At 38.2% G+C, this 15,262-nt stretch overlaps 1 pseudogene; it reads left to right on the forward strand.

Annotated features, from left to right (window-relative positions):
* The first annotated feature begins 14,690 nt into the window (after positions 1–14,690).
* Positions 14,691–15,262, forward strand: part of LOC102263537 — a 4,494-nt pseudogene continuing 3,922 nt past the window's right edge.

Consider the following 15,262-nt stretch of genomic DNA (forward strand, 5'->3'; position numbering starts at 1 on the left):
GTAGAATTTCCACTCAGCCAGCCTTCCTGTGGTTCTGGATGATGTCTGTTCCGTCTTTTAGTTGTATTTTTGAAGTGGTTGTTTGAGGCAGCAAACTCCGGTGTTTACCTATGCCGCCATCTTGGTTTCTCCTCTAATTCATTTTTTTATTTTAGAGGCTGTATAATGTTTTGGATGTATCAAGAGTTTCCCTATTCATGACTTTCAGATTATTTTTTAAAAATTGCCACTGCCATTCATATTTGAGTAAACATCCTTATATGTGTATCCAGAATGCCCTGGTACTTTAATTTCTGAGGGATTAATTTCTAGATATGAGATTGATCTATTTACAACATTAATAGATTGCCTTCTAAAAGGCTGTAACAATTTGCTCTGCATAATTTTAGCCATTCTGATAAGTAAATAGTGGTTGTTGTTCCTTTAATTTGTATTTCACTGACTACTAGTGAAGCTACTCATGTTCTCTCTCTTTCTCTTTTGGCTTTTCTGTTCTGCAAATTGCCTATTTGGATACATAGTTAATTTTTCTTTTTTAATCAAAATTCTGGTTACCTTGGGAAAATGCCTACTGTTGTCTTTCTCATGCAATTCTAGAGATCTGCCAATCATGAAACCCCACTCTTCTGACCACAATAGTGGGTATGACCCATACTAGGACAAATTCCTGTCCCAGGAACTTAAATCTTGATTTTTAGGTGAGCAGTGTCTTAAATAATTATCATGAATACCAGCCCTTAAAATCCTAAGATCTACCCTGTTTCTTTTACATATTTTCACACATTTTTTAAGTGATTGCTCTTGGTGTTATAATTAACATCTAAACTTAAAATAGTATAATTTAAAGTAATATCAACTTAATTTGTATAGCATATGAAATTTTTGCTTCAAAAAAGCTTCATTCCATCCTCTGCCTTTTGTGCTATTATTTTCACACACACACACACACACACACACACACACACACACACACACACTATATATATATATAACTTGTATTATTTTATACATTATAAGCCCATCAACAGTTTTATAATTGATTGTTGTTTAATGCAGTTGTCTTTGAAATCAGGTAGAAGAGTTATAAATGAAAAATGCATTTATACTGTCATATATTTACCTATGTAGTTATGTTCCTTTATGTGGACTCCAGCTACTGTCTAGCACAGCCGTGGGCAAACTACAGCCCGCGGGCCGGATCAGGCCCGTTTGAAATGAATAAAACTAAAAAAAAAAAAGACCGTACCCTTTTATGTAATGATGTTTACTTTGAATTTATATTAGTTCACACAAACACTCCATCCATGCTTTTGTTCCGGCCCTCCGGTCCAGTTTAAGAACCCGTTGTGGCCCTCGAGTCAAAAAGTTTGCCCACCCCTGGTCTAGCATCCTTTTATTTCAGCCTGAAGGACTCCCTTTACCATGTCTGCTAGCCACATACTCTCTCTTTTCTGTTTTCTTGTAATAACTGAATTTCTCCATTTTTGAAGGACAGTTCTGTAGATATAGAATTCTTGGTTGATAGTTTTTTCCTTTCAGCACTTTGAATATGTCATCCCACTGCCTTCTGACCTCCATAGTTTCTGATGAAAAGTCAGCCATTAATCTTATTGAGGATTCCTTGTATGTGAAGAGCCATTTTTCTCTTTCTGATGGAGTGTCTTTGGTTTTCTATAGTTTGACTATGATTTGTTCAGGTATGGATCTCTTTGTGCTTATTGTACTTAAAATGTTTGGAGCTTCTTATATGTGTAAATAAATGCTTTTCATCAAATTTGGGGTGTCTTTAAGCCATTATTACTTCAAATATTATTTTTTCTCTTTTCTCTCTATTGTCTCCTTCTGAGACTCACATTGTATTTATGTTGGTACACAAGTTGTTGAAGCTTTGCTTATTTTATTTTTTCTTCTTTCTGTTTTTTAGACTAGATTATCTTAATTGACCTATCTTGAAGTTTTCTGGTTCTTTCTTCTACATGTTAAAGCTCCTCTAGTAAATTTGTCATTTCAGTCATTGTAATTTGCAACTCCAGAATTTATATTTGGTCCCATTTTTATAATTTCTGTCTCTTTATTGATATTCTGTATTTTGTGAGACATCCTTCTCATTCTTTTTTTTAAGTTCTTTACACATGATTCCCCTTCATTATTTGAAGATATTTATAATTCCTGACTTGAACACTTCATCTAGCAAGTCCAAAATCTAGGTTTCCTCAGAGACAATTTCTATTGACTGCTTTTGTTTCTCCCTATGTAGCGGCCATTCTTTCCTATTTCTTTGTGTGTGCCTCATATATTTTTATTGAAAAAAAAGGGAACTTTAAATTATATAATGTAACAACTCTGTAAATCAGATTTCCCCCACCTACCTCAAAATTTGTTGTTTCTTTTTGTTATTTTTGTTGTTGTATCTGCTACTATTGTTTGCTTGCTTAGTGACTTTCCTGGAATTATTTTGTGAAGTCTGTGTTCTTTGTTTTATGCAGCACTGAAGTGTCTGCTAAGTTTGCTTAGTAGTCAGCTAATCATTGAACAGAGATTTCCTTAACTGCCTTGAACCAATAGGTTTCTTATTCTTTGCCAAGGAGGTGTGTGTGTGTGTGTGTGTGTGTGTGTGTGTGTGTGTGTGTTGGGACAATACTTTACATCTTGCTTTTCAGAGCCTCCAGATCAGACAGAGTTGAGAGATTTTTGGTTATCAAGAAAGCACTGCATGTGCACCTTGCTTTCTATATCTCCAGGAACATTTTGGAGCTTCCATTTAAGTTTTTTTTGAAAGCCTCTTGTTTGTCCCAACTGGTATTGCTGCCTCAGGCAGCTGTGATGTTAAAAAATTGTCGCTGATTGGTTTTGACAAATACCCTGGGGATAGAGGCTTTCTCAGTGACCAAGTTCTGAGGTCAAATAAAGATAAACCTCTTGAATAGGACTTTTCTAGGAAGTTGCCAGATGGTCAAATAATGACAATTCTCTTGGGACTTTTGTGGGGGCTCCAAATCCATTATGCTTCCTCCAGTGGCTGCTAGCTTACTATTTTCCACAGCTATCATAGTTATGTAGCTGTTGGTCTTTCAGACTACTGCAGAACTGGGATAAAGCAGATATAAATAGGGCATGTTAAAATGCCACAAAGCTTGCTGTTTTTATTGAGATTCAGCCACTTCATTTGAGTAAATGCTCCTCAAATTGCTACAGGTTTTTGATCAATTTCCACAGTTCTGAAAAAGTTGATTTTGATTTTTTCTCCCCGGTGTTCTTGTTGCTTTTATAAAGGTGTGGATTTTGGAGATACTTGCTCTGCTATTCTGGAAGGTCCTAACTCTGCTATTTCCTTTCTAGTTAACTATGTATTTTTATTGTTTTGTCACTATTTTGAGGTGAATATTTTCCCCATACAGAGTTGACTTATATAGAAAAAACTCTTATACAGAGCCACCTTATCCAATTATTTTCATTATGTTTTTTAAAGTTTTTTTAAAAAATCTAGATAAATAATCATATTATTAAAAATAAATAATTTTTCCAGTATTTATAACAATTACATTTTTCTCATTTTATTACATTTTCCAGAATCTATAAAACAATGGTCAATAACAATGATGTGGAAAATTTCCTGTTTTATGACTGATTTTAACAGCAATGGCCTAATGGTTTCCATGTTTAGAATAATTTATGCTGCTTCTAATTAAATAATTTTATTACATTTAATTTTTTCAACAATGAATGTTGAATTGAATTGAGCTCCTGGTTCACAAAGTTTTGCGAAGCTTTTAAATTTAGGTCTTAACATTACTCTGGGCTATTACTTGAAGGTAACTTGTGAAGTGTCTCATAACCTTGAATTACGTAGGCAGTCAGATGAATTATAAATTGAGATATTACTATAGGAAACTTGAAGAAGGCTAGAGAATATACCCATGCATGTTTTAACAGAAACTTTCTGAAGGTAAAATTTCTACCTGAATTGTTTGTGACATTAATTGTTTGTGACTTAAGATAGGGAATCCAAGGCATATGATAAGGAAGGGAATCCCTGTGTCAGACGGGCACGTGTGATGTTCTGGGATAGGGAGAGCTATTATTCTTGCTGTAGAGTCTCTCATGTATTATCTGAAACCCAGGACAATCAATTAATGGAATGGAGTTAACACTGGAACTCTTAAATCCTAAAGATGGCCCCTTCCTGTAACCCATGCTAACCCTTCTCATGAAAAAGGTAACCTCTATTCTCTACCCTCTTGGCTCCTCATCTTGATTCCCTTTTCATTTTGTTCCATTTGGAATTTAAAATAAAATTCCAGAATTTTTGCTTTGAAATTGACCTAAAAGCCACTGGAATTCCTAGGCCTCCCACTCATTAACCAACTAGTAGCATCAGGCATTGAGATTCAGCACCCACCTCAGAATCCTGAGATGCTCTCTGTCTGGCCTCAAAATTACATCCAAAGGTTGGCTCCAGCTTCTACTGGTACCTAGAAGGCTGCAGGTAGTTTATGAATGGTACATTTTAAAAGTGGACTGCTGTCAGATGGCATTCATTCTTTTATTATTATATTTTCACAAAAATTTATCAAGTATAAGAGATACCAACCTCTTTCTCTCTGTATTTTCTTACCTTCCTCCAAAATATAGTTTTTCTGTTTTCTCAGAAGTGTTAGGGAAAGAGCAGCAATCCTTTTTACTTTCACCTCCCACTTGTTTCTTAGGGGAGGTAGAATGGTTTATATGATTGCTATTTTAGAAAAAGAATTATTGCATTCATTTGGCCAAGTCCCTCCTTGACTTTCTTTTGGAATGATGTTGCCCACAGGAGATGTGCATTCTTTTTTTAAAAATATATTTTATTGGTTTTTTACAGAGAGGAAGGGAGAGGGATAGAGAGTTAGAAACATCGATGAGAGAGACACATCGATCAGCTGCCTCCTGCACAGCCCCTACTGGGGATGTGCCCGCAACCAAGGCACATGCCCTTGACCAGAATCGAACCCAGGACCCTTCAGTCCCCAGGCCGACGCTCTATCCACTGAGCCAAACCGATCAGGACAAGATGTGCATTCTTTTCTTCTTTGTATTGTAGATTAGTTGGAGCAGACCCTGCTTGTGGTTGTACAAGTTCCGCCTATAGTTAACTTCAGTTTGGGAAGAGGGAGTGTGAAATTGACTTTGACCTCTAATACAGGCTGTGTTCTCCAATCTAGCATTACAATAAAAAGCTGGTATTTGTATTATTATCTGACTTCTGGATTGATATTTCTACAGTCCGGAACTCAGAGGCAATAGGGTTGTGATTCTCACTCTCAAACTTCAATTATTGGTGTTCTTCATTGTTAGGAAGTTAAAGAATTATACGCATGGTCACTGACTTCAAGAAATTTGTAGCTTTGTAGTGGAGATAAAACATTTACATAGATGACAATTCAAATGAGGATATTACCAAAAATATTTTGGCTTAAGGTTTTATGACAGAATCTGAGGATACGGAAATATGCTGTGGTTTCTGTTTTTAAGGACTATACAGTAAAATCTTCACAGAGAAAAGGGAACTTGACCTAGTCTTTAAAGGGTGGCATCTCAAAGGGCAGAGATAGGAAGATATTCCAGGGAAAAGGAAATACCATGAGCATAAGCTTGGAGGCAGGAATCAGAGCAAGCAGTCCATATTGATAGAGCTGGATGGATCTTTCAGGAGAGCAATGGGAAATAACTAGACAGGTATATTGGAGCTAGATTGTGTGTTTTCTTCATTGCTGGCCTAATCAGAGGCAATAGTGCCTGATGGTTAAGAGTTAGTGACCCTGGGTAAAAAAAAAAAGGGCGGGGGGGAGGTTCTCAATAGAGGCTAAACTCCTTAAGAGAAGGAAAATATTCCCAAAATATATACTTCCCTCTGTAAACTTACTCAGTATTCAATTACTGACTGACAAAGACTGTAGAGATATTCTATGTTAACTTTTTCATTTTAAAAATGAAGAAAGAAGCTCATAGAGATGAAGTGAATATTCATATGAACACTAGGAGCATATCTGAAAAACTTAAAAATGATGTCAATATGTTCTGGCCAGTGTTCTCAGTGGTTAGAGCATTGGCCCACATACCTGAAGGGTCATGGGTTTGATTCCTGGTCGAGGGCACTTAATTGGGTTGCAGATTCGATCCTGCATAGGGTGCGTGCAGGAGGCAACCAATCAATGTATCTCTTTCACATCGAAGTCTCTCTCTCTCTCTCTCTCTCTCTCTCTTTCTCTCTCTCTCTCCCTCTCTCTTTTCTCTCTCCCACCCTCCCACCCTCTCTCTCTCCTTCCTTTCTATTCTATCTAAAATCAATGAAAATATACCCTCAGGTGAGGATTAACAAACAACAAAAATAATGTTAATGTGGAAAATTCATTCCAAGAAATAAAAGCAGAAATATCATCATCTTTGAATGAGAAGGGCAAATATACTCTAGAATTTCAATAACACAATAGGTAATGAGCTGTTTCAGAAACACAAACTAAACAGTATCTTACAAAGTGAGTGGGAAGATTCCTACTCCTTACATGTGTGGACACTGGTCTTTGTGGACCAGAGGTACTGAGTCACAGTAATTAGTAGATTATTGTTAGCTTATATATTTTTTTCATGTTACAGTCATGCACCAAAATGACTCTAAGGTTACCTTTCAATCCTCAGCAAGCCTTTTAAAAGGTAAGAGACATCTTTTGTTGGTGCCTGCTAAGATGATGGGAGGTCATTGGAAAGGGTTACCATTATGAGTCTTCGTAGGGAACCTGCCTCCTAGGCCTCACTTGTCAGACAGTGAGTTCCACGGGACAGGTAGGAACAAGATACAGAGGGGAACACCTGTGGGAAACAGAAGTAAACATTATATTAAGAATAATTAAATTAATAAAATGGACATTCTCCAACCCACTTCATCACTGAATCTATAATGCACTGTGGCCAGAGGGAGAGTTTTAATGAGCACCAGACACCCCGAAACTAGGTGTCCAGAATCCAACACAGTTGATGCAAATTGCCAGTCCTTTGAGGTTGGGAAGCTTGCTGGTTGTCTAGACCTTCTTATGGATGAAAGTTGAGACGGGCTCAGCCTATAGTGCTCTTAAGCAAATGTCTTTTTTGCTTTTAAAAAAAAAAAAGGTATATTTATTCAAGTAGCATACAATTCACCCATTTAAACTTTACAACTCAGCAGTTTTCAGTACTTTCACAGATACCTGCAACCATCACCACAGTCAATTTTAAGGTAATTTTATTTCCTCAAGAAACCTCAGCCAGTGAGAATAAAATGTAGAATTACATATGATCCAGCAATTCCAATCTTGTGTATATACCATAACAAATTGAAAGCAGGGACTCAAACAGATATTTCTATATTTGTGTCTGTACCAGCATTATCTGCAGCAGGCAAAAAAAAAAAAAAAAAAAAGGTGGAAGCAATCAAAGTGTCCATCACTGGATGAATGGAAAAACAAAATATGGTATATACATATAATGGAATATTAATTATCCAGTCTTAAAAAGGAATGAAAGTCTAACTCAGTGATGGCGAACCTATGACACGCGTGTCAGAGGTGACACGCGAACTCATTTTTTTGGTTGATTTTTCTTTGTTAAATGGCATTTAAATATATAAAATAAATATCAAAAATATGTCTTTGTTTTACTATGGTTGCAAATATCAAAAAAATTTCTATATGTGACACGGCACCAGAGTTAAGTTAGGGTTTTTCAAAAGGCTGACATGCCGAGCTCAAAAAGGTTCGCCATCACTGGTCTAACTCATGGATGAACCTTGAAAACATTATGCTAAGTGAAATAAGCCAGTCACCAATGACAAATATTGTATAATTCCATTTATATGAGGAACCTAGAGTAGTCAAATTCATACTGAGAGAAGTAGAATGATGGTTGCCCGGGGTTGGAGGGAGGGGTGGGAAAAATGGGGAGTTATTTTTTAATGGGTGCAGAGTTTCAGTGGGGGAAGATGAAAAAGTTCTGGAGAGGGATAGTGATGATGGTTGCACAAGAAATGTGAATGTGCCCAGCTGGCGTGTTTTAGTGGTTGAGTGCCGACCTACTAGTATGAACAAGGAGGTCATTGTTCAATTCCCGGTCAGGGCACAGGCCTAAGTTGCGGGCTCCATCCTCAGTGTGGGGTGTGCAGGAGGTAGCTGATCAATGATTCTTTCTCATCATTGATGCTTCTATCTTTTTTCCCTCTTCCTTCCTCTCTGAAATCAATAAAAATATATATTTTTTAAAAATGTGAATGTGCTTGATGCTACAGAACTGTACACTTAATAATGGTTCAATTAGTAAATTTTGTTACATATATATTACCATATTTTTTAAAAATATATTTTTATTGACTGGAATCAAACCTGGGACCCTTCAGTCCGCAAGCTGATGCTCTATCCACTGAGCCAAACCAGTTAGGGCACCATATTTTTTTTAAAAGAGGGGGTATCATTTTTAGGCCCTTGGGAAGAAAGATCCTTTCTTTTCTTTTTTTTTTTTTGCTTAAAGTATTACAAAGGGTATTACATATGGAAAGATCCTTTCTTGCCTATCTCCAACACAACTGAAGGTCACAGTGCAGAAAGGGTGTGGACTGCGGAGGCAGACCGGCTTCTTGCCTCCACTTGCAAGCCATGTGACCAACACACTCGACTTGTTCTCTGTTTCCTCATCTCGAAAATGGAAATAATAAAGTAGCATGGCTCAGATATTGTGGAGCTTTCTTGAAATCTAACATCCTGTTAGACCACTGTAGAGTATATTCTCCAACATAAAATGGCATTAAACATAAATATATATATATATGTTTTAAAAAAAAGAAAACCCCATATTCTTTAACTATCACCCCTCCCCCCAGTACTTACTCCCCCTTCCTACTACTCTCTAAGCAACCACTAACCTACTTTCTCTGCATGTAGATTACCCTATTCTGGGCTTTTGTATAAATACAATTATATAATCTGTGATCTTTTGTGAATGGACTTCTTTGTCTTTTTTGCTTTGAACTAAGCTGCCTCTGCCTGTGAGAAGCTGCATTTCCACAGTGGGGACATAGGGGCTGTGGGCAACCCTGGGCAGGGCCAGTGGGATTATTAGGAATGAAAACTAAATGAAAGTCCTAAAATTTAAAGCAGTTTTAATTTTTCTTATTATGAAGTAATATATTTATTTTTAAAATCTCAAAGAATATTGAATAGCAAAAATAACAAAATAAAATACAGCTCTAATCTCACCACTCAGAAATAACCACTGTCATCATTTCGAGAAATATTCTTTCAGATTTTTTTGCTACGCATATTACATTCTCATATACACATATATTAAATGTGCTTTTTAAATATTTTTTTTCTATTTATAAAAGATACTAGAGGCCTGGTGCATGAAATTTGTGCACTGAGGGGGGGTTTCCCTCAGCCCAGCCTGCACCCTCTCCAATCTGGGACCCCTCAGGGGATGTCTGACTGCTGGCAGTCGGACATCCCTCTCACAATCTGGAACCGATGGCTCCTAACCACTTGCCTACCTGCCTGATTGCCCTTAACCACTTCTGCCTGCCTGCCTGGTGGTAGCCTAACCACTCCCTGCCAGCCTGATTGACACCTAACTGCTCCCCAGACAGCCCGATCACCCCCAACTGCCCTCCCCTGCCAGCCATCTTGTGATGATGTGGGGGTGGCCATCTTGTCACACGAGGGTGTGAGGGTCAATTTGCATATTACTGCTTTATTATATAGGAAGGATAGATGCTTTCATATAGCTATCAAACCAGCATAGAGATATACAATTTAGAAAAAAAAAAAAGAGATATACAATTTAGAATGTATTTTATAACCCCTTCATACGTGTATATTTTCATTTAAGAATAGATCATGACATTTTTCATGTTAGCACATAGAAATTTATTTTATTTTTTTAAAAAGTTGCTTAGTAGCCTATGTCATTATTATTTTTTTTTTTTGGCATTCTCCATGGATAAATTTAGTGTAACTTCTTTTTTTAAAAATATATTTTATTGATTTTTTACAGAGAGGAAGGGAGAGGGACAGAGAGTCAGAAACATCGATGAGAGAGAAACATCAATCAGCTGCCTCCTGCACACTCCCTACTGGGGATATGCCCGCAACCAAGGCACATGCCCTTGACCGGAATCGAACCTGGGACCCTTGAGTCTGCAGGCCAATGCTCTATCCACTGAGCCAAACCGGCTAGGGCAAATTTAGTGTAACTTCTAAAATTTCACTGAAATGATACAATCAAGATATTTATACTTGTTTCTTTTTGCCAGTATTTCCTAAAAGTTGAGTTTTGGGGTCAAAGGGTATGGAAATACACTATTGTATAACCTGCCTTTAAAAAACAATAACCTATTAATACATTATGAACTTCTTTTCAAATAATTAAACATTTAGTTGCCTAATATTATAATCTATTAATGTATTAAAATTTATTTTCCCAATGTCTTACCATTAGCAATTGAGTTATTTCTACATTTTTCTCTACTATAAAAAATTTTTCGATAAACATTACTTTAGCTAAATCGTCTCATGCATGCTTAAAATGTCAAGATATAGAATTGCTCATTTAATGTGCTCATACACATTAAAAATAATTTTTATTTTTTTTTCTTATTACAAAAATAATACCTGTTCATCCTAGATTAGAAAATACAGATAGGTAAGAAAATTAATACAGAACCTCACCACCCAGAGGTAACCCTTGGTAATGTTGTGGAGGTAACAGCTGGTAACTATTTTGTTTGCATACTTCTTTTTACATGAATGCAAATATAGAGAACGTTCCGCTTTGAACCATCTATAATGGGCATCTTTTCATTTATCTCCACTGTCATTTTTAATATCTAAAATTATTATATCTTATAGATGCAAAATTTATTAATACAATCCTCATTGCTGGGCATTTAGGTTGTTAATGTACATATTTTGAAAACTTTTAAGGTGGATGTAGTACATATAGGGGAAATCATCTCACTGTCAAAGAGCCCTAAACAAAAGCGCCGGCCTCTTTATGGACCCGTGGGCCAGGGGAGGGAGAGGGAAGGAAGGCTGAGTAGTAGAAAAGTACTGAGTGGAAGTAGAGAAAATTGTAATGTATTGGCAGTGCAAGACTGCTGTGGGAGGGGTGCTTCTCCCCATGAGGCCTGCCAGGCAAAACCTCGTAATTTCTCATGACCGAGTCTGAAATATTACACACAGGATATTGGCCTGGAGCTGGACTCTTCAATTAATAATGACAAACTTCCAAAACTTGTACAGTGCCCCTTTCCACCCAAGTGTGTGAGAGTGCCAGTAGAAACAGAAGTTTGTCAGTGGCCCAGTAGGGAGGACTGAAATGATTTCCTCTGAGGTGTATAGACTGACATCTGAGTTTGGGACAAAGAGTTCCAGCATGGCTGGACAACTGAATGAGCCCCAGAGAACCCTAAGCAGGATCTGATGTACTGGGCCCCCCACTTTTGGGAGATGAGACTGTATCATCTCCATTATCCACTCAGCTGAGGGCTCTACTATTAGAGTGAAACCTAAGCACATATTGTGTGAATGTTCAGCTATACTCCATGACCTCAGAAAGACATGACAAATCCTCTGAATTTTTATTTTTTCCTAAGAAAGACTCTATTTTGGTCCATCCCTCTTCAATTTCCTCTAAATCCTTTTTCAACTTGCATGGTTTCATTGAGGAATGGATTCTCTCAGTCCCTAACCTACTGTGTATACTGTTTGCTTATTAAATTTTCTTGCTTCACAATTTACATACTTTGTGATTTAATGGAGAGTCGGCACTCTCTGGTTACCTCATCCACACTTTTCATTATTTCATAAACTTTTATCACATCTCCTTTCAGAACTATTGCAAGGAATGTTATGAAGGGCTTGGGCAAACTAGGAATTTCCATATGCTGCATGTGGTGTTACTTTTCGGGGAGTAATTTATAAGTAGCTAAATGCATATAACAAGAAATTGAGAGGGACATTTTCTGTTTCTAAATTGCATTTAAACCCAAAGGTGACCCACAAGACACTAGGAAACAAAAACAAAAAAACTAGATATGTGTACATTTCCAGGAGAGCCATCAACCGGTCACCTTGAAGGAAACAAAACTGGCACTGCTACTAGCAAGACCACTCAGCCAAAATGCCGAGTTAAGTTAAGAAGACTAGGAGGAACAGGAGGACAACAGTGATCACTCTGAGAGGTTTTTCTAGTCTCCTTTGGGGGAGAGAATGAGGGATGCTTTCCTGTCCTTGAATCCAACTGAATGGGGTGCCAAGAGAATCATTAACAAAGATTAGGGCTTCCAGCAAGAAAGGGAAATAGACATTTCCTTTCCTAAGAGAGGTCTGCTCAGGCATGGACGGGTTTACTAATATCTTTTCCTGGGTGCCTACCTGACATGGGGGAAAGAGTTGGATAAAGTACACAGTGGCTAGCTTTCCATGACCTTGTGTGGCAAGGACACGTGGTTGTCCTATGGATTGAGAGGATCCTGCGGAAGGTGTCTGGGCTTGAATTATCTTGCAGTACTCCACCCAAGAAGGTTACCCATTCAAGGAGCAACAACTGTGAGGTGAAGGACCCCAGCCGTCCAATGGTGGGAATAAGGTAGCGAGTGGAGGAGGCTGAGTCATAACTGCATCATCCACGTGGGGGAACTGCAACAGAGAGGGAGGCCTCACGAAGAACTCAAAATCTTGATGCCTGCCAGCAAATAACATCAACCATCTGCCCGAATTAGCCAGAGAGGCAGCATGGCCCACAGAGATGTTTCAAGTCAAGATGTTTGGCTTTCCTGTCATCTCCATTCCTCCTCCGTTTCTATTGTTGAAGGAGCCCTTCCCAGTCTCTCCAGGGAGGGGGAAAGCTTTGAATCAGCTTTGAAGTTTTAAATGGACCGGCAAGTTATGGAAATTGCTCAAGACATGCTTAAGAGCCCAACGGGTATTTAACATAACATAGTTGAAAGTGATGATTGGAAAAACAATACCACTTCACATTGCTTATTCTTTACCAAGAGAATCTTTAAAAATAAACCAGCTTCATGCACATCTGCTTTGATCCTGCAATTCCCCAGACTTCAAATGTAGTAGCTAATGTACGACAAGTTATATATTCAAGGATAGTCATTGTAATACCATCTGTATTAGCAAAACAATACTAACAACAAAATAAAAGTGACAAAAAACTAGAAACAACATGATGCTATTAATAGGATGCTGGTTAATCACATAATTACCTCAGAATCACACAACAGAAAGACGGAGGGAGAGATGTATGTATTGACTTAGAAACAGCTCCATGATGTTTTGTTATATGAAAAAAGCAAGGGGCAGCACAATGTTCATAATTCTTTAAAAATAAAAAACCTGCTTGTATAAGTATTTTTGAGTATTTACTGCATATACCAATATATGAATTTAAAATTAAGAATTTACAAGAAATTTAAGAGCCATTTCCTTTGACATGAATGACAGGAAGATTTTCATTTGATACATTTAGGTGCTATTTGAATTCGTTACTTAGGGCATGTGGTTATTTTTTTTTATGTTAAAAGTAAAGTAGGTTGTACAACAGCATGAATATACTTAATGCTCCTTGCCTGTACACTTAAAATGGCTAAAAGGGCAAGTTTCGTGTTATGCACATTTTTCCACAATGAAACATTAAATCAATATATGTAAATTTATTTTAAGTAAAAGAAATTCAAGAGAAGAATGCAGAGTGAATGTGTGTGAGAGAAGGCTCCAAGGTGGCAGTAAGAACAAGTTGAAAACCTGGTCTTGTGACTCTCTCTGAAGGCTATTGCATAGGAAGCCTACTGGGCTTTTATGGGGGTTAGAAAGGAGCCAGGACATGCATATTTGTCTGGAATAAGTTGGGGAGGGGAACCTGGTAATTTTTTATTTCCATTTGAGTTGTGATTAGACTCTGCACTGTTGTGTGAAATTAAAGTGCAGACAGATTTATTGGGTAGTGTGACCAGTTTTCTACTTGAGTAACCCAGGGTTTGACTTGCACAAAATCCTATACAAAACCCGGGCTGGATTCTTAGAGGATGACTCATGGACCCCATTCTAGCAGAGCAGAAAAGGACATTGAGTATGCCCTCCTTTTACTTGAGGACATTGAGACCCAGGAGTGACAGATGCTAAGGGACTGAATTAGGAGTGTAACTCAGGTCTATGGGCACCTGGATCAAGTACTGTTTTTCTAAAAAAGTGATACCAAACTATTTTAGTAATGGCTTGACTATCTTCATTCAATTTTTCTTCTTGTAATTTGCCCAACTAATCCTCAGAATTGAAGGTCTGGTGTTTGGTCATGACTTTTTCCTGATACATTGCCAGATTATGGTTGCTAACACACTATCTAGAATGTTTGCACCCATTCTATATAATAAAAGGATAATATGCAAATCAACTGAACGGTGGAATGACCAGTCGCTATAATGTGCACTGACCACTAGGGGGCAGACACTCAATGCAGGAGCTGCCCCTGGTGGTCAGTGTACTCCCACAGGGGGAGCAGAGCTCAGCCAGAAGCCGGGCTCACAGCTGACAAGTGCAGCAGTGGTGGCGGGAGAGGCTTAGGGGTGGGAGGGGGGGGATCCTGGCAGGCGGGCATCCCCCCCAGGGGTCCTGGACTGTGAGAGGATGCATGCTGGGTAAGGGCCCCCTCCCCACCACACACACACACACACACACACACAGTGCACAAATGTTGTGCATCTGGCCTCTAGTATTTCATATATGAGATTAGGCTATGGTTTTCTGTTTTTGTACTACTATTTTTCACGAATTCGGTGATACTTATCTAATCTAATAATAGACAAACATGGTAATTGACCATACCTCCGCTACGCTTCCCATTGGCTAATCAGCAGGATATGCAAATTAACCCAACCAAGATGGCGGCCAGCAGCCACACAGCTTAAGCGAGCAGGAAGCTTGCTTGCTCCAGTGATGGAGGAAGCCAAGCTTCCTCCCTGCTGTAGCCGGGCTCTGAGCTCCACTCTAAGCAACAAAGTTGCAATTATAGAAGCTAAAAAAAACCCAGATACTTGCTTTCAGCAGGCTGTGGCCTCGGAGCTGGAGCAGCAACAAAGTTTCAATTATAGAAGTTAAATAAATCCCAGAATAAAGAAAAAAAGGAGAGGCTGAGAGCTTCAGTCGCCGGCTTGGCCAGCCTGAAAACAGCCATCAGCCCCTCATCCAGACTGGCCAGG

This window comes from Myotis brandtii, unplaced genomic scaffold (assembly GCF_000412655.1).
Source record: "Myotis brandtii unplaced genomic scaffold, ASM41265v1 scaffold46, whole genome shotgun sequence".
In the NCBI taxonomy this organism is placed as follows: domain Eukaryota; kingdom Metazoa; phylum Chordata; class Mammalia; order Chiroptera; family Vespertilionidae; genus Myotis; species Myotis brandtii.